Below are 19300 nucleotides of genomic sequence, written 5' to 3' on the forward strand. Positions count from 1 at the left end.
ACTTTGCTGGGTAGAGACTGGGGAAATAGGATTGATTAGACCCGAGATAGTACAGATCACTACTGAAAAGATTAAAACAATTCAAGAAAGAATGAGAACAAGTCAAAGTCGTCATAAGTCGTACACTGACCAGAGAAGACGAAATTTGGAATTTCTAATAGGTGATAAGGTATATTTGAAAGTCTCTCCATTCAAAACAGTGATTCGAGGGGGGGAAAAAAAAAGGAAAACTAAGCCCAAGATATATCGATCCATATGAAATTTTGGAGAAAATTTGACCAGTAGCCTACAGAGTAGCCTTCCCAGTAGAACTAGCAGGTATCCACAACGTGTTTCACGTAACCCAACTGTGGAAACACAAGCCAGATCCTACGCAGGTTTTTCAAAACGAGACCATAGAGATACGAAATGATCTAACCTACCCCGAAGAGCTAGTTCAAATCTTAGATCAAAGGGATCAAGTCTTAAGAAACAAGGTTATTCCATTGGTAAAAGTGTTATGGAGAAATCATGATGAAGAAGAAGCCACTTGGGAATGCGAAGAAGAAATGAAAACATCTTATCCGCATTTATTTAATTGTAAGAATGAATGATTTCGAGGACGAAATTCCTTTTTAAAGAGGGAGGATGTAATACCCAATAATTAATATTAAAGGTATTTTTGGAAGTTATTGGGTCAAAATGGAATTTATCAAAGTTTCGGGCCAATGTGTAATATTCAAAACTTGCATGAAAAGGTAAGCGACCAAACCAAGATGAAACTTGGAGGGTAAAAATGCTTAAAGAGTCGTGGAATGTCAAAAACCAAGGGATTTACAGAGGTTTTGGGACAAAATTATGCGATTAGGGGCGTTCGGACCAAAGTGTAGAATTTAGAATTTGATGGGGGGTGGTCAAAAAGAGGGTTTTTCTAGAATTTCAAGGGTGTATTGATACAATCAAAACTTAAAGGGTTTAATGGAATAAGTGAAAAGTCTAGGGTTTGTGTGAAAGGGGTAGAATCATGAAATATCAAAGTTTAGGGGGTGGAAGTTTAATGCAATACCTATCAAAGTTTAGGGGGTGGAAATATCAAATTTTCATCGCGATTTGGTTTTATTTTAAGGCTTCTAATGATCATATTTGAAGCTTAGGAGGTAGGAAAGCTTCCTATTGGTCAAAGAACCGGTCGAAATTGGGTATAAATAGGGTTCGAATGGCCGACGATTTCAAAACAAATCGAAGTAGATTGGCCGTGTTTCAACATGAATCGAGCCTTGGGAATAAGGGTCTTTTGTTCCTTGAGTGCTAGAGAGTTTTTTTGGAGAATTTGGGAGATTTTGGTGTAGGTTTCAAGGGGTTTTGGGAGTTGGCCGGAAAATCGGGCCCCGCTAGAGTCGAGACCTACAACCGCCCGTTTGGGGCTGTTTCGGTGACGTTTTTGGCCATTAAAGGGTACCCCTAGGACCAACTTGAGGAGAGCTACAAGAGGGTAGGATCGGATCAAGCATCAGAGCAAGGCCACAGTCGTCGTTGCCAGAAAAGACGAGGCGCGTGACCAGCACGCGCGAATCCCACTCTCAGTCACTCTCTTGGCACATGAGGTATGGGAAAAATTCGAAATTAATTTTTTTATTTTGGTAAAATTATTTTAGGGATATTTATGCAAACATATTTGGAGAAACTAAGTGATTGGTATTTGTTATGGATTTTCGAAGGAAAGAAAAGTTTGAAAAAAATAAGGAAAATTGAGAAAATTATGGAAAAAATAGAAATATTAATTTCTATAGTCATAATGGTAATCAGGAGATGACTTGACTGTTAGAAGGAAGGATTACACAATTTTTAAGGTGAGAGGTTCGAATCCAATCTTACCATTGTTTGAAAGTGTCTTGATGTGTGGGTAGTGACTTTAGGTGAGTGGTTATGCCCTCCGAAATTTGAGATACATCGTATAAGTGTTTTACTTAGGTATTTGTGGCATCATATGCATGTCTTTCATTTGGAATAATGCATCAATTATTTTATTTATGAAAATTCGGTGCATGGTACGCGTTTTTCTCATATCATCGAGGTCTTAATTTTGTGCTATTGTTATTGGGGTAGAGTCTTCTTGAGAATGGGGCAAGGTTAATCCCAGCGATCGGGTGACACGATAGGGCACTCGGGGATTAAGTATGTCGCGGCAAAGTCAACCCTAATGGTGTGTGGAATGGATTTTCCACAGGAGGTTGAGTATGCCAGGGAGATTTCTCAGGTTAGACATGTTGCATGTGATTTTTTTTTTATGTCATGTACATGTATTATCATGCATTCAATTGACTGTATCGTGCCATCACTCAGATGTTTTATTATCTAATCTGAGTTATGCCCCTGGAACATTCTACGTTCCAGCCAAGGACTGTTGCAAGGGAAAAGAAGTGGCCAGTTGAGGGTCAATAAAGTTTGGAGTGATAGTCGATGTACCATTTTGGGTCGTTAGTATTTATTTTTAGTATATGTATGGACAGGTGCATGATAGCATTATTATCCTTTTATAGCATTGTAATACGTATCTTGCTATGTACGAACCTCGTGGTTGGCCACGATATTTGTGTTATGATATTATTTTCTGCTGCATATGTTATGGCTCGTTTAGTTTAAGCTTATGTATCTTGTTAGCTAAATGGGCAAGACTAAGGCTTCTGGGATTCCATCTGCATGTGAAGATTGTTCTTGAAATCACCGTGGGTGCCGTCCATTGTATGCGACGGGTGTTTCGTCTGCATGTGAAGATTGTACTCATGGCTCCGCACGTGACAGACTTGGAAAAAAATCCCAAGAATTCCCTTATAGTGGCACGCCCGGCGAGGCGTGGTGTTACAACCAGGTTACCCACACCCTTATTCCCTCACCCTCTGCACCCTTGTACTCACACAGTCACCCTTTTTTCGAGTTTATCATGACCATCCCTTTACCCACGGCTTCTGTCCCCCTACATCTTGGAACCTTATAACGACACCATTGACCCTCAGGATCATCTCACCACATTCAGCGCTACCATGCTGATAAGTAGAAGCTCGGACCCGATCATGTGCCGATCCTTTCCAGCACCTTGAGAAAGTCGTTCATGTTGTGGTTCTCGTCCTTGGAGTCGAATTCTATACACAAATTCTCCAAGGTAGCCACTCACTGCATCACTCATTTCTCCACTAGCAGAGCCCATCATAAGACCTCGACTAATCTTATCAACCTAAAACAGGGTGAGCACGAGCCACTTCGATCATTCATGAACAGGTTTTTTCAAGAAGCCCTTCAGATCAAGGATCACAACTCCGTGGTATCCTTACACGCCATTATGGCTGGATTAAGAACAAGTCTTTTCGTTGATTCACTGGCCCGAAAGCCCCCTGCCACCCTAGCTGATCTCAGAACGCGCGCGGCAAGGTACATCAACATGGAAGAAGCCTCGGTCGCTCGGTGTAAAGAAGCCGAGTTGCAAGTACAGCCTCACCCTACCCCCTAGGCGGAACCCCCTACCAGTTATCAACAAAACTACAAAAGGGACCCCTACCGAAACCAAGAAAATCGGGATCGCAACAAAGGATGGAAGGAACCACCCCGTGCCCTTGAGCCACCTCAATTACACTACAACACATACACCCCCTCACAATAAGGTAGGACCGAATTTTTTGAGATGTCTACAATGCCAGGGTCATTCCCCTTCCAGATATCAGTGAGCAGCAGCCCCCTCGTGGTAACACCGACACTAGCAAGCAGTGTGATTACCACCGTATGTTTGGACATACGACGGAAGAATGCGTCGCCCTAAAGAACCAAATAGAGCTGCTGGTCAGGGAGGGCTATCTCCGTCAATACATTTACAGACCGGACCGAAAGCGATCCCCGCAGGGCAACCTAGACAAGAAAATGAGTCACAACCCTCAGAGGCAGCACCAAGCAAGCAACAGGCAAAATGTTGGACTGCCCCCTGGAAACTCGATAGTCGAGGTCATTGACACCATCTTTGGAGGCTTCGCAAGTGGAGGAGAATCAAGCTCAGTGAGGAAACAACACCTCCAGACAATAATATCAATAAACAGCACCGGGAGGAAACCAAAAAGAATTCCCTGCCATGCCGCAATCTCCTTCATGGAGGAGGACTTCGAAGGTATCGACAAAAACCTTGATGATCCCATGATAATCTCAGTTGTCACCGTGAATTTCTTAGTAAAGAAGGTCCTCATGGACTAGGCCAGCTCAATTGACTTGTTATACTTGCCAACCCTAAAGAAGATGGGAATCCCCGAAAGGGAACTAAGACCATTTGTCGAAAACTTGATTGGTATTTCAGGAGAACAGGTAAGCGTCAAGGGCTACATCTACTTACTAACTTCATTTAGGATAGCTCCCCTCGTCAAGACAATCTGCATCCAATATATAGTCATTGACAGCAGAACACCATGCAACATGATGCTCGACCGCCCTTCTCTTAACAAATTAGGCGCAGTAGTATCCACTCCCCATATAGCCATGAAGTTCCCAGTAACAGACACCAAGGTCGGAGCCATTCACACCGATCAAAAAAAGGCTCGGCAATGTTACCACGACAATCTCAGGAATCGAAGTCCCGAGCCCGGTAAGGATAGTAGGGAAAACAACACTCCCAAGAACAATAGCCAAAGAACAAATAGCCAAGCCCCGTACCCCAATGTGCACATGGCAGAGTTAGAGAAACCAAACCAACCGGCAGATGACTAATGTCAACCCGAAATAAAACCCCACCTCGAAGGACCAGACCCCCGCCTAGAGCAAACTGTCTATTACAAAAACATCGCACCAGATCAGTATTAGCAGTAAAGCCCGTCACCTAGTTGAACCCAAGAAGAAGCCTTTTACTAGGCCAAGAGGCGTGGGGAAGCAAAGACATACCCCAACTAGGCACCCATTCTTATAGGGACTCGCTGTTACAATATTCCTTACTAAATAAAGACGGTTGCTTCCACTTATTACTTGTCATAGCTACACAAAGAGAAGAAACATGGACTTTCTTTTGGCACCCCCCAATAAACCTCGACATAATCCCATTTTTTCCCCATCACCACGAGATCACCTCAACTCAGATAACCCCGGCCCTGACTGACCAATTAAATACAAGAGCAAGTCATCTACAACCTCGACCCACTTAGTGTATACGCCAAACAAAGATAACTGTTAAAACAAGCCACTACCGAAGTAGACCAAAATAACAAGGTATGCCAAAAACTCCACATTTTACTAAGCAAATTCAAATATAGGTACAAACACGGACCTTGGGCATAACCCCGTCATTGCTCTAGGCGCCGGCCCTATCGAGCCACGCCTTGTATCAGACAGGCGCACAGGATCTTGAGCTAGACTCTGTCCTCCTTTAAACCGTGCTTAGGACCTAAACCGACATAATCAATCCCCCCCGTGCAAACCTCAGGCACAGCCTCATCATTGCTCTAGGCGCCTCGAGCCCACCTCGACCCTATCGAGCCACGCCTTGTATCAGACAGGCGCACATGACCTCGAGCCAAATTCGGTCCTCCTATAAACCGTGCTCGGGACCCAGACCGACATGGTCAGTCTGCTCGACACGGACCTCGGGCACAGCCTCGTCATTGCCTAAGGCGCCTCGAGCCCGCCTCGTCCCTATAAAGCCACGCCTTGTATCAGAAAAGCGCATAGGACCTCAAGCCAGACTCGATGCTCCTTTAAAGCGTGCTAGGGACCTAACCTGATATGCTTAGTCCACCCTTCGCAGACCTCACGCACAACCCCGTCATTGCTCTAGGCGCCTCAAGCCCGCCTCGGCCCTATCGAGCCACTTCATGTATCAAACAAGCGCACAGGACCTCGAGCCAGACTCAATCCTTTAAACCGTGCTCAGGACCCAGACTGACATGGTTAGTCCACCCTGCGTGGATCTCGGGCACAGCCTGGTCAATGCTCTAGGTGCCTCGAGCCTGCCTTGGCCCTATCGGGCCAAGCCTTGTATTAGACAGGCATACAAGACCTCGAGATAGACTCGATCCCCATTTAAACCATGCTCAGGACCCAAACCAACATGGTCAGTCCGCCCCGCGCAAACCCTAGGCACAGCCCGACATTGCTCTAGGCACCTGGAGCTTGCCTTAGCCTTATCGAGCGTCGCCTTATATCAGAAAGGCGTACAGGACCTCGAGCCAGACTCAGTTCTCCTTTAAACCGTGCTCGAGACGCAGACCGACATGGTTAGTCCACCCCACGCGGACCCTGGGTACAGCCCCATCATTGCTCTAGGCACCTCAAGCCTACCTCGGCCCTATCGAGCCACGTCTTGTATCAGATAGGCACATAGGACCTCGAGCCAAACTCAGTCCTCCTTTAAACAGTGCTCGGGACCTAGACCGACATGGTCAGTTCGTTCTGCGCAGACCTCAGGCACAGCCCCATCAATGCTCTGGGCGCCTTGAACCCACCTCAGCCCTATCAAGCTATGCCTAGTATCAGACAGTCGCAAAGGACCTCGAGCAAGACTCAGTTCTTCTTTAAACTGTGCTCGGAACCCAGACCGACATGGTCAGTCTGCCCCGTGCGGATGCCGGGCATAGCCCGGTTATTGCTTTAGGCACTTCGAACCCACCTAGGCCCTATCGAGCCACGCCTTATATCAGACAGGTACACATGACCTCGAGCTAGATTCGGTCCTCCTATAAACCGTGCTCGGGACCTAACCTGATATGGTCAGTCCGCCTGCCACGGACCTCGGGCACAACCCTGTCATTACTCTAGGCACCTCGAGCCCGCCTTGGCTTTATAAAGCCACTCCTTGTATAAGAAAAGCGCACAGGACCTCAAGCCAGACTCGGTGCTCCATTAAATCGTGCTCAGGACTTGACTTAATATGGTCAATCCACCCTGCGCAGACCTCGGGCACAACCCGTCATTGCTCTAGACACCTCGAGCCCGCCTCGACCCTATCGAGCCACTCCTTGTATCAGACAGGCGCACAGGACCTCGAGCCAAACTCAGTCCTTTAAACCATGCTCAAGACCCAGATCGACATGGTCAGTCCACATCGCGCGAATCTCGGGCACAACCTCATCAATGTTCTAGGTGCCTCGAGCCTGCCTCTGCCCTATCGAGCTAAGCCTTGTGTCAGACAGGCGCACAAGACCTCAAGCCAGACTCGGTCCTCCTTTACATAATGCTTGGGACCCAGACCGACATACTCAGCCTCATCATTACTCTAGGCACCTGGAGCCCGCCTCGGCCCTATCGAGCCTTGCCTTCTATCAGACAGGCCCATAGGACCTCGACCTAGACCCAGTCCTCCTTTCAATTGTGCTTGGGACCCAAACCGACAAGGCTAGTCTACCCCAAGTGGATCTCGATCACAGCTTCGTCAATTCTCTAGGCGCCTTGAGCCTGCCTTGGCCCTATCAAGCCAAGCCTTGTATCAGACAGGAGCACAGGACCTCGAGACAGACTCGGTCCTCCTTTAAACTATGCTCGGGACCCAGACCGACATGGTTAGTCCACCCCACGCGGACCCCGAGCACAACACCGTTAAAGCTCTAGGCACCTAGAGACCGCCTCAGCCCTATTGAGCCTCGCCTTGTATCAGACAGGAACATAGGACCTCAAGCTAGACTCGGTCCTCTTTTAAACTGTGCTCGGGACCCAGACCGACATGGTTAGTCCGCCTCGCACGGACCTCGGGCACAACCACGTCACTGCTCTAGGTGTCTCAAGCCCCCTTTAGCCTTATCAAGCCTCACCCTTTATAAGACAAGTTCACAGGACCTCGAGCCAGACTCGGTCTCCCTTAAACTATGCTCGAGACCGAGATCGACATGGTCAGTCTGCCCCGCATGGACCTCGGGCCCAGCCCCATCATTGCTCTAGGCACCTCCCTATCAAGCGATGCCTTGTATCAGACAAGCGCACAGGTCCTCGAGCCAGACTCGATCCTCCTTTAAACCGTGCTCGGGACCTAACCCAAAATGGACAGTTCGCCCCTCGCGAACCTCAGGGACAGCCTTGTCATTGCTCTAGATCCCTTGAGCCCACCTCGGCCCTATCGAACCACGCCGTGTATCAGACAAGCGCACAGGACCTGGATCCAAACTCAGTCTTCCTTTAAGTCATGCTCGACACCCAGACCGACAAGCTCAGTTCGCACCGCGCAGACCATGGGCATAGCCCAATCATTGCTCTAGGTGCCTCGAGCTCGCCTCGGCCCTATCGAGGGACGCCTTGTATCAGATAGGTGCACAAGACCTTAAGCCAGACTCCATCCTCCCATAAATAGTGCTTGGGACCCAGACTGACATGGTTAGTCCGCCCTGCGCAAACCTCGGGCACAGCCCCGTCAATGCTTTAGGCGCCTTGAGCCCACCTCGGCCCTATTGAGCCACGCCTAGTACCAGACAGGAGCAAAGGACATCAAGCCAGACTCGAGTCTCCTTTAAACAATGCTCGGGACCCAGACCGACATGGTCAGTTTGCGTCACACGGATCTCAGGCACAGACTCGTCAATGCTCTAGGGGCTTCGAGCCTGCCTCGGCCTTATCGAGCCACCTCTTGTATCAGACAGGCGCACAGGACCTTGAGCCTGACTCGGTCCTCCTTTAAACCGTGCTCGGGACCAAGATTGACATGGACAGTCCACTCCACGCAGACACCGGGCACAGCCCCGACATTTCTCTAGGCACCTAGAGCCCGCATTGGCCTAATCGAGCCTCACCTTGTATCAGACAGGGGCACAGGACCTCGAGCCAGACTCGGTCCTCCTTTAAACGGTGCTTGGGACCCAAACCGACATAGTCAGTCCACCCCACGCGGATCTCGGGCACAGCCTCATCAATGCTCTAAGTGCCTCGAGCCTGCCTCAGCCCTATCAAACTAAGCCTTGTATAAGATAAGAGCACATGACCTCGAGACAGACTCGGTCCTCCTTTAAACCGTGCTCAGGACCCAGACCGTCATGGTCAGTCCGCCCCGCGTGGATCTCATGTAACGACCCGTTAGCAGGCCTAGTATTTAATTAAAATTATTTAATTAATTAGTGAGGTATTTTAATTAAGAGAATTTTCCATTTAATTTTAATGTGGCAATTTAGAATATTTTTAGTTGAGAAAATAGCTTTTAAATAGCATTTAATTCTTTTTATATTATGAGAAATTAAATGCAAGGACTTGAGGGTCATTTAAGGATTTGATATTAGTATTTAATTAGTAAATAGAATTATTGTGATTAAGGGATTGATGAATCCATCCGTAAGAGGATTGGATTAGAAAACTCTTAGTTATATTAGGAGATTGAGATGGGCTTTAGGGCTTCAAAGTATATATATATAGAGTTTGATGGCCAATAGTTCTTCACACTGTGTGAAGAACAAAAGAGAGAAGAAGAGGTAGAGAGTTGGTAAGCATTACAGTTGATTAGTGCTCAAAAATACCATAATATTGTCATATCTTATTTCTTCCTAACCATTTTAATGATCTAAATTGATATATGATTGTTTGCAGGTCCAATGAGAGAAAATAATGGAGAAACAAAGAAATTTCAAGATATATTCGAATAAGGATAAGCTGGTTGAGAAGTAGAAAATCAGACATTCGAATGTCTAGGAAGGTCATTCGAATAACAGGACACATCCGAGCCATTCGAATGGAGATTCGCTTATGCAACAGAAGACCAAGTCTCACGGACATTCGAATGCCTAGGATGTTAGTGTAGGTGCTCTAGACCCAATTAGATTGGGCAAATTGTACACTGACATTTGTAATCATATTTCATATTGAATAAAGAGTTATTTAATTCTACAAAAAGTCGTTCTATTAGTTTCTTGTTATTAATGTAATGATCGGATGAAACTAGATAGAAGTCCATATGATGTATACTGTGATTAATCTATAAAGATGTGAGATGATGCATCACAATTTCTCGACATCATTAAATGTTTCAAGTCGTAGCAATGTCAAAAATGGACATTGACAATTGCGGTAAGACTTGTATGTGCTATGTTTTTGCTATGTGATAGCAATGGGGGTTTCACACCCATAGGCATGGGGATACCTAGACAAGTACATAGGTGACCAATGTTGGAGAACGTGTCACTAGACATGACTCGCCATGAGAATCCATTTTGGTTATATGTTGATGGAATTCTCATACGAGATGGGTGTAACTAATCCTTGGACCTGAGGTTGTCACGGTCATCTCATAAGAAGACCGATATACTTTGACATCGTTTCTATGGGCCTAGATAAAGGATGCACGTGGGCGATCGTTGGGCATATCGTGAGGCTTATGGAGATGGGTGCGTAATTAAGATGGGACTCGTCTATCCCTTGATAGAGGATGATGTATCTAAGGCGCCTTCGGTGGATATTCACTTTAAATCCATGGCCATGGTGAAAAAGAGATCAATAAGGAGTTATTGACTCACTTTCTATTAAGTGAGGATATCCGGATAACCGAAGAAAGACTTATGTGATCATAATCAAGCAACACATTGCCAACTTGAGATCACATAGGATACATTAACGAGAGGATCGAATTACATGGTAACCATGCTCGTGAAAGGTTATTTGCGGATTATGAATCCTTCTGAATAATTGGGTAGGCATGATGCCTTGCTAGAGGCCAATCTTGTCTTATGTGTTCGTACCGACATATTGCCAACATATTCGAGAGCCTAATGAATCATACGCAATAGGCACGGTCCCTGGCTTAAACCAGGAAAGAGGACGTATGGTTAAGTGGGACACTTCGGCAAGAAGTTGTGCCGTCGTAGGTTCTCACGGGAAAATAACAAATAGACATAATGACGTCAATATGACGAGGGGTCGTCATAAAGGAAAAAGTTTCCTAAAATAGCAATTGATTAAATTAGAAAGAAGTTTCTAGTTTAATGATTAAATTAGAAAGAAGTTTCTAATTTAATAATTTGGGCTTAATTTAATACTTGGGCTAAATAAAGTATTTGGGCTAAATATTAAATTAAATTAAATATTTGGGCTAAATTAGATTTGGGTCAAATATTAAATAATAAATATTATATTTGAGCTAAATTACATTTGGGCCAAATATTAAATATTAAATATTTGGGCTTGAATTAGATTTGGGCCAAATATTTTATAAATGGATTTGGGCCACTTTAATTTCTAGTTGGACTAGGATTAATGGGCTAGCCCAATCCATGTCCATTAGGGTTTGGGAAACCCTAAGAGGTTGCCTCTCTATATATAGCCTTTTATAGGATGCCCAAATTAAGCCTATTTTTTGTTGGTTTTCAAGAGTTGAAAATCGATTCTTTTCCCGTCTATTCATAAGCCTTGTTAGGAGAAGGAGCTAGCACTCCCATTCCGCTCTCCTCGCCAATGGACGCGTGCCGCGTATCACAAGTTAGAGGCCAGACACTTGGATGGCTTGAATCCGCAAACGACTTAAAAATCTAAAGGTTAGATTTACTTTATTATGTATGTGATTGTTTGATTTTCGACGTTGATCCAATCGGCGGGATCGGGGTAAGGTTCAAATTTTTGAACTATGCTGCTTGCCCCGTAGCGATCTTACTTTACTTTCACAGGAAGGCCATTCGAATAAGAAGGCATGTCAAGGCCATCCGAATGAAGAGAGGCCGATGAAGGTTAAAACACACGGCCATTCGAATAGGGTCAGAGCAATTCGAATGTGCAGTAAAGAATGGGCCATCCGGATTAACCGCGGACCATTCAAATGAGAGAGTTTCATATAAATGCAGAAGCCATTTGAATTAGGTGCAGACCATTCTAATGTGGGACCTCAAGCAATGCGATAGCCATTCGAATCTGTGGGAGAAATGAACGAAGAAAAAAACAAAATCCATTCGAATGCATCACTGTTGCATTCGAATGACCAGCTAATTCAGAGAGGAAATACACAGGAGAAGTAAAATTCATTCGAATGGGTAAGAATGACATTCGAATGACTTATTCAAATTAAAGAGACAAATCAACCTAGCATCCGAATACTCTTCTCAGCCATTCGAATCCCTCTACCAGGTCAATTTCGTCAACTTCACAAAGATACACGGTGGCTTGGATGGTAAATAATGATCAGCAAGAGAGGACAATTTGGGGAAAAAAATAGAACAAAAAGGAAGCTCATCGTCTTCCCCGGGGGATCCGCCATTTTTAGAGATAGCTTTTACTTTTGGTCTGAAGCTTAGTGATCGTCTGTTCTTCTTTTATTCTTACTTGCGACATTTTTAAACACAGAGTTTGTAATCCGTTTCATTATTGTATTCAACTATCCGAATCAGCTACAATTACTGTTACATTGGTATTGGAAATTTATCGAATAGCAAATTAACTGTCAGTGCTTAGTAGAATTTGTTTACATTATTTTCCTGTTTTAATATGAAAATCATCTCTGTTAGTTCTTTAAACGTAATGTGTGGCTAGTTTACAACTTGGGTAAGGGGAGGACAATGTCCAATGTTCTTGAATCTCAAGATAAGCCAAACCTTGATGAATGCAAGATTTATCTGAGTTAAACTCGAGTTGAGTGTGTAAATGGTTTTGTGAGTTTGGATTGGGTCATCATCCTAACTTAGAACTCTCATGCCATGTATGAGAGTTGCTAGAATTGGAGATGAGATATACCCAAGCTCAGACGATCAAATCATAGTCTGTAGTATAATACAATTTACAGTGACATCTTAACCTAAAACCCTCATATCATGTATGAGGGTTGCTTAGCTGAGAATCATTCGTATCTTGAATTATAACTACCAAACGATCCTCTGTTTATTTTAGATTAATGTTGCTGTTTAAATTGCTATAAGAGATTTATTAGGCATTGGTTATGAACTCGCCTCAACCCAAGACCTTTTTAATATTCCAAAAAACCTTTTCACAATCAAGAAAACTTAGCTCTCTTTGGATAAATCAACCCGAATGAACAATTCTTTTGTTAAATAAACCTCCAAGTGAATCGACCCGAACTTGTCTGGAATTTATATTTGTGCTACAACTACACTCACACACTGGTGAGTTTAAACCTCCTCACCATTTCAACACTGAACATCCAAACTGATTAAGGTTATCTAAATTGTAGGGTAAGGAGTGCAGCCAAATTTTGGCGCCGTTGCCGGGGAGGTGCAACAGAAGAAAAAATTCACTCCATGGGTAACTTTGTTCTTAATATTGTTTTTTCTTAACTGTTTGCATATTATTCAAATTGTATGAGACTTAGATCTGGTAGAATCTTAAGCCATCAAACTGAGTCAAACCATTCTATAGATTCTTTATCAGAGACTGAAATATCACTTTTACAATCCATAATGTCTCAACAAAATGAAAACCTATCTGCTCACGAGAGTGATCATGGAGAACATGATCCCTTGGATGGTGATGCAATTAAACCCCTCAGGGATTATTTGCACCCTCCAAGGCAAACAACTCCCTCTTGCATAATCCTACCAATAAACCATCATCGATTTGTCCTTAAACCAGGTACCATACAAATGCTCCCCACATTTCATGGTATGGATTCTGAAAATCCATATACACACATAAGGGATTTTGAAGAGGTATGTGGTACCTATGGGGATCAAAATATACATGAGGACACTGTTAGACTAAAGCTCTTCCCATTCTCACTCAAGGATAAAGCAAAAATGTGGTTAGGGACTCTAGAGCCTAGATCAATAGGAACTTGGAGGGAGATGCAAACAAAACTTCTAAAAAAATACTTCCCAGCTAATAGAACAACATCACTTCAAAGGCAAATGATGAATTTCATCTGTAAACCAAATGAAATATTTGTTCAAACTTGGGAACGTTTCAAGGACCTCTTGCATTCTTGCCCACACCATGCCTTTGAGCAATGGCGGGTAGTTAGTTTCTTCTTTAATGTCTTAACTCCTAATTTGAAAATGCTGGTGTCCACCATGTGTAATGGTGATTTTTATGAAAAAACTCCTGAAGAGGCTGTTGCATTCTTTGACCATGTAGCTGAAAACTCTAGAAATTGGGAAGTTGGGCCATTAACCATGGGAGATTTAAGAGACCAATACAATCCACAACCAAAGGGAAAACTCCAATTAAATGAAACTGATGACATCAGTGCTAGATTAGCTCTGTTGACAAAGAAAATGGAAGAATTGGAGATGAAAAAAATGAAGGCTGTCAATGAGGTAGAGGTGCATTGTGTAGTGTGTGAAGCCAATAGCCATAGAACAGAGGAGTGTCCAACTCTCCTTGCTTTCAAAGAAGTGCTGTATGGCCAAACTTCAAACTCACAACCAAGGCAAACAGAGGGTAGGATATACCAAAACCAGAACCAGAGTGGAAATTATCAAGGGTACAACCCAAACTCAAACACCTACCATCCAAATTTCTCTTGGAGAACTAACTCAGCACCTCAGCCACACCAACCATTTCCCTCACAACCATAGCCACAACCTCAACCACAGCCCTACCAGCCTAACCAAGGACAATCTGGCTCATATCAGCCACCGCATAAGAGATCCCTAGAGGATACTCTACAACAATTTATGCAAGGGCAGATGGGGAACAATGCTCAGGTAGCAAAATTCCAAGAGCAAACAAATAGGGAAATTGAGGATATGAGGAGTCAGCTAACCAAGCTAATTCAAACTTTGACTGTGAGAGAACCTGGGAAATTCCCTTCTCAACCAAATCCCAACCCCGTGAGGCAAACAAATCAAGTGGAATCATCAACTAGTGGGAAAAATAATCATGAGTAGGTGCAAGCAGTCACTGTCCTTAGGAATGGAAAAATAATTGACAAACCAGATGATCCTAGGACAAACCAACTTAATGCACACGAAAAAGAACAAAATGAAAATATAAAAAATGACAATGCTCCAGCTTTGGAGGAAAAACTTGAAAACAAAAAAAAAAGAAGATAAAGAAAAAAATAAGGTGGAAGAATTCAAGAGCAACCCTGCACCACCATTCCCTCAAAGACTTACTCAAACAAAGAGGGAAAAACAAAATGCTGATATTTATGAAGTGTTCAAGCAGGTGAGGATTAACATTCCTCTCCTTGATGCAATCAAACAGACACCATCTTATGCAAAATTCTTAAAAGACTTGTGTATTGTTAAAAGAAAGATCAACATCCAGGAGAAAGCATTCTTAAATGAACAAGTGAGTTCCATCCTGCAACTTAAAACACCTCCTAAGTACAAAGACCCTGGTAGCCCAACCATTTCTTGCATAATTGGAAGCCAGAGGGTGGACCAAGCACTCTTAGATCTAAGAGCAAGTGTCAACTTGCTTCCTTATAGTGTATATCAGCAACTGGGCTTAGGAGAACTCAAGCCAACAAGAGTTACCCTACAGCTTGCTGATAGGTCAATCAAAGTCCCTAGGGGGATAGTGGAGGATGTATTAGTGCAGGTGGACAAATTTTACTTCCCTGTTGATTTTATAGTCTTGGACACAACTCCATCAAGGCCCTCAACCCCCTGTTCCAGTCATTCTTGGTAGACCATTCTTAGCAACTTCAAATGCCATAATTAATTATAGGAATGGAATACTTAAGTTATCATTTGGAAACATGACTGTAGAGATGAATATCTTTAGAGTTTCCAAACAACACATAGTTGAGAATGTAGCGGCCTTCTCTCGGATCATCCCGCTAGCATAGGAAATTCGAAAGGAGGTCGTTACGAAATGGATACAAGAACAATAAACTCAAAATAAACACCAATTTTTTTTTTTTTTTTACTTGCTCACTGATCATCAGGAGTCAAAATAAAACATCTCTACATTTGCTCACTATCAATAGGAGCTCAAATTAAAAATTACACACCCTTTACATTATCATCTTGGGCATACCGCCCATACATTTTTCAAATAAAATGGCACTAAGGTTCTAACACTAATTGAACCCTCTATTTCCTGCCCTCAACATTACACCCATAGATCTTGAGGCTGGGACATCCCTGTACCCAACTAAACCTGGGCTCTAGCCTTAATGGACTCGCTCTCAGCAATAGCTTATCCCATACCTAGAATGACAGGAATAAGCAAAGTGAGCCACAAGGCTCAGCAAGTATATATATTACAACAATAAGGACAATAGAGTCAAGGCATGGATAAACCAAAATGGAATAGACCCGACTTCCCAAGTACGAGTAACATTTCCCATTAGATCCCATTATTATTATCATTCCCATGCCATTGTCATTATGCATGTCATGCAATATTTCATTTCTCAATCATTATGATCATTTCCATGCCATTGGCATTATGCAATTCATGCATCATTTCATTTCTCATTCATTATGATCATTTCTATGCCATTGGCATTATGCAATTCATGCATCATTTCATTTCTCATTCATTATGCTCATTCCCATGCCATGGTCATTATGCATTTTATGCATCATTTCATTTCTCATGAAAATATAATTTTCCATGCAGTGTATCGGCCCTCAAGGCCTTTCATTCACATGCATGCATATATATATACATAGAAAAATCATTTAGCTATTCATTTGGCTTGAGCATCGTCGATCGGGTCTATGGCCACCTTTCCCGCGTCAGGCACTCTTTAGGATATCCTTTTCTCAACCCGCGATACGTAACCGCTGCGCAAAATAATAAGTGCGCAAATAATAATACCATGCAATGCTCATGTAGGTTTCAAGTAAGCATATCAAACATGCTACATTATTAGCAATGTTCTCCTCATAATCATCATGCGCATTTAGCCATTTCAAGATTGTCTCCTCACATGAGCCAATGATATTTTCATCATATGATTTGGCATCATTAATTGAGATTAATTTCCATACCATAAATAATAATACCATGCAATGCTCATGAGGGTTTTCAAGTAAACATATCGACATGCTTGATTATTAGAAATGTTCTCATTATGATCATCATACACACTTAGACATTTCAAGATTTCATCCTTACATGAGCTAGTGGTATTTTCATCACGTGATTTAGCATTATCTATTGGGATTCATTTTCATACCATTTCTCAAGGTCAAATAATTTAATTACATGAATTCACCATTTAAAAACTCATGATCTTCATCTTTAATTCCCACCATTAATTAACTTCCCCATTTTTGGAACACTTACATATCGACGAAATGATTTTTGAGGCCAACTAGAACATCACAAGAGTTTTGGGGAAGAATTACAAGCATTAGAAAAGAATCGGAACACAAAGAAAGGATTAATGCATTCTGTTGGTTGACCGAATAAAAGAGTTAGTCAACCGACTGTAGGCTTGGTCGACCGATGAAGAAGACTTGGTCGACTAAATAGGGACTTAGTCGACCGAATAAAAACACTTGGTCGACTAACAGAAGCTTAAATTGTCACTTGGTCGACCGACTGAAACCACTTGGTCGACTAATAGCCCACTTGGTCAACCGACTAAAACACTTGGTCGACCGACTGAATCACTTGGTCGACTAACAGAAGGCAAAACATATACTTGGTCGACCGATAGAAATGCTTGGTCGACCAACCAAAGAACAAAATACTTACTTGGTCGACCGACTGAAGAACAAAACACATACTTGGTCGACCAACACAAAAACTTGGTCGACCAACAGAGGCCTGAAGCTTAAAAATATCAATGATAACCCACAAAACTCAACATCCCAAGCAAGGTACACCAAACCTTGCTTCTCTAACATTCCTAATCAATCAAGTGTCATTCCTTTAAGAATTTAGGGTGAACTAAACCCTAATGAAAACTCACAAAAAGACCAATTGATGATAAAACACAAGAGTCAAAGAATGGGAGAATAATCCACCGATCAATATAACTCATGATTTGATCTTCTAATAAAATAAAAGATTCGAAGACAAGGAATCCAAGAAGGAAACCCACTTGACCCAAGAGAAAAAGAACCAAAGTTTGCATTATCAAGGAGAACCAACGTGAACTTGCAATGAAACAACATAGAAAGAATAATAACTTTCATTTAGAATGAGAACTTGCCTCCAAAATGAAACAAGGAGGAAAGAGAACTTGCATAACCAAAAAGAAATGCAAGAAGAACTTGCCATAATGATGCTTGGTCCAACGAGAAGAACAACCAGCTGCAACTCCCACCTTTGAAGCTTCAATGGGGATTGAAAATGGAAGAAGAAGAAGAAAGAAAGAAGAAGAGAATGGCCGATCAGGAGAGGGGGGAAGAAAGAGAAAAGAAAACAAGGAAAAGAAAGAAGTATGGGGGAGGAATGGCCGCCCATCAGCCCTCCACCAACTCCATATGCCAAATTACAATTTTTCCCAATTCCTTTACACACACACCACAACTCATTAAACCTATTTTTGGAATTTCTCATTTTTCTTATTTCTTTCTCCTTTTCTTTATTCAACCTCATTATGAAATTCTCTAATTGCCCTCACCTTTTTCAATAAAGCAAGGACCATTTGGTCACCTTGCATTTTACAATTCTTTTCTTCTTTTCTTTTAATCCACAAAATACAATTATATATATATACATAATTTCATTTATTAAATTTCATCTCTCATATTTTACACATGGGCCTAAGCCCAATTCATTGGCCCAATTAATTATAATGGCCCATTTCCATTAGCCCACCAAAAGGGCCTCAACAAAACATTAAGCCCTCATTAGACTTTTCATAATTCATTCATTTTGATTAATTAGAATACACAAATCTTTATGCTCATGGGCCCAATGCCCATTTCATTAGCCCAACACAATGGGCCCAATAGATATTCTTAGGCCCAAGGGCTTCTCAACCTCATTCTTAAATAAAACACAACCCGAAATAAATGGTTCCAACCCAAGTTTTCTTTAAAAGCCCAATCCCTTAAATGAGGCACCTCACAATTTTTATAACATCTAATTCTTGAGGCTAATTTATCACACATAGAAAATCATAATTCAATAAAACTCTAGACCCACTAACGGGTCGTTACAATTTCTCCCCCCCTTAAAAGAATTTGGTCCTCCAAATTCATTCCTGGTCAATCAAAAAGCTAGGGGAAAATAGATGCCTCATCTCATCCTCATACTCCCAAGTAGCCTTACCCGGAGAATGACGTTGCTATTGGGCCTTTACAATTGGAATTGACTAGTTCCTTAGAACTTCCTCCTTTTCGCTCCCAAAATTCTACTTGGCATCTATTCATATGAACGTCCTCCCCGACCTCAATGGTCTGATAATCACTGATAAGTTAGGGATCTGGCACATACTTCCTCAACACAAACATATGAAAGACGTTATAAACACCGGATAACTGAGGTGGCAAAACCCACCTATGTGATAAGGTCCCAACTCGCTCCATAATGTCAAAGGGTC

The 19300-nt window shown here is 42.7% G+C and overlaps 1 pseudogene; it reads right to left on the reverse strand.

The window, feature by feature from the left end:
• Positions 1 to 13740: 13740 nt before the first annotated feature.
• LOC127800862 (small nucleolar RNA R71) lies at positions 13741 to 13840 on the reverse strand (annotated as a pseudogene).
• Between the last annotated feature and the right edge of the window lie 5460 nt (positions 13841 to 19300).

Source organism: Diospyros lotus, chromosome 4 (assembly GCF_014633365.1).
Source record: "Diospyros lotus cultivar Yz01 chromosome 4, ASM1463336v1, whole genome shotgun sequence".
In the NCBI taxonomy this organism is placed as follows: Eukaryota; Viridiplantae; Streptophyta; class Magnoliopsida; order Ericales; family Ebenaceae; genus Diospyros; species Diospyros lotus.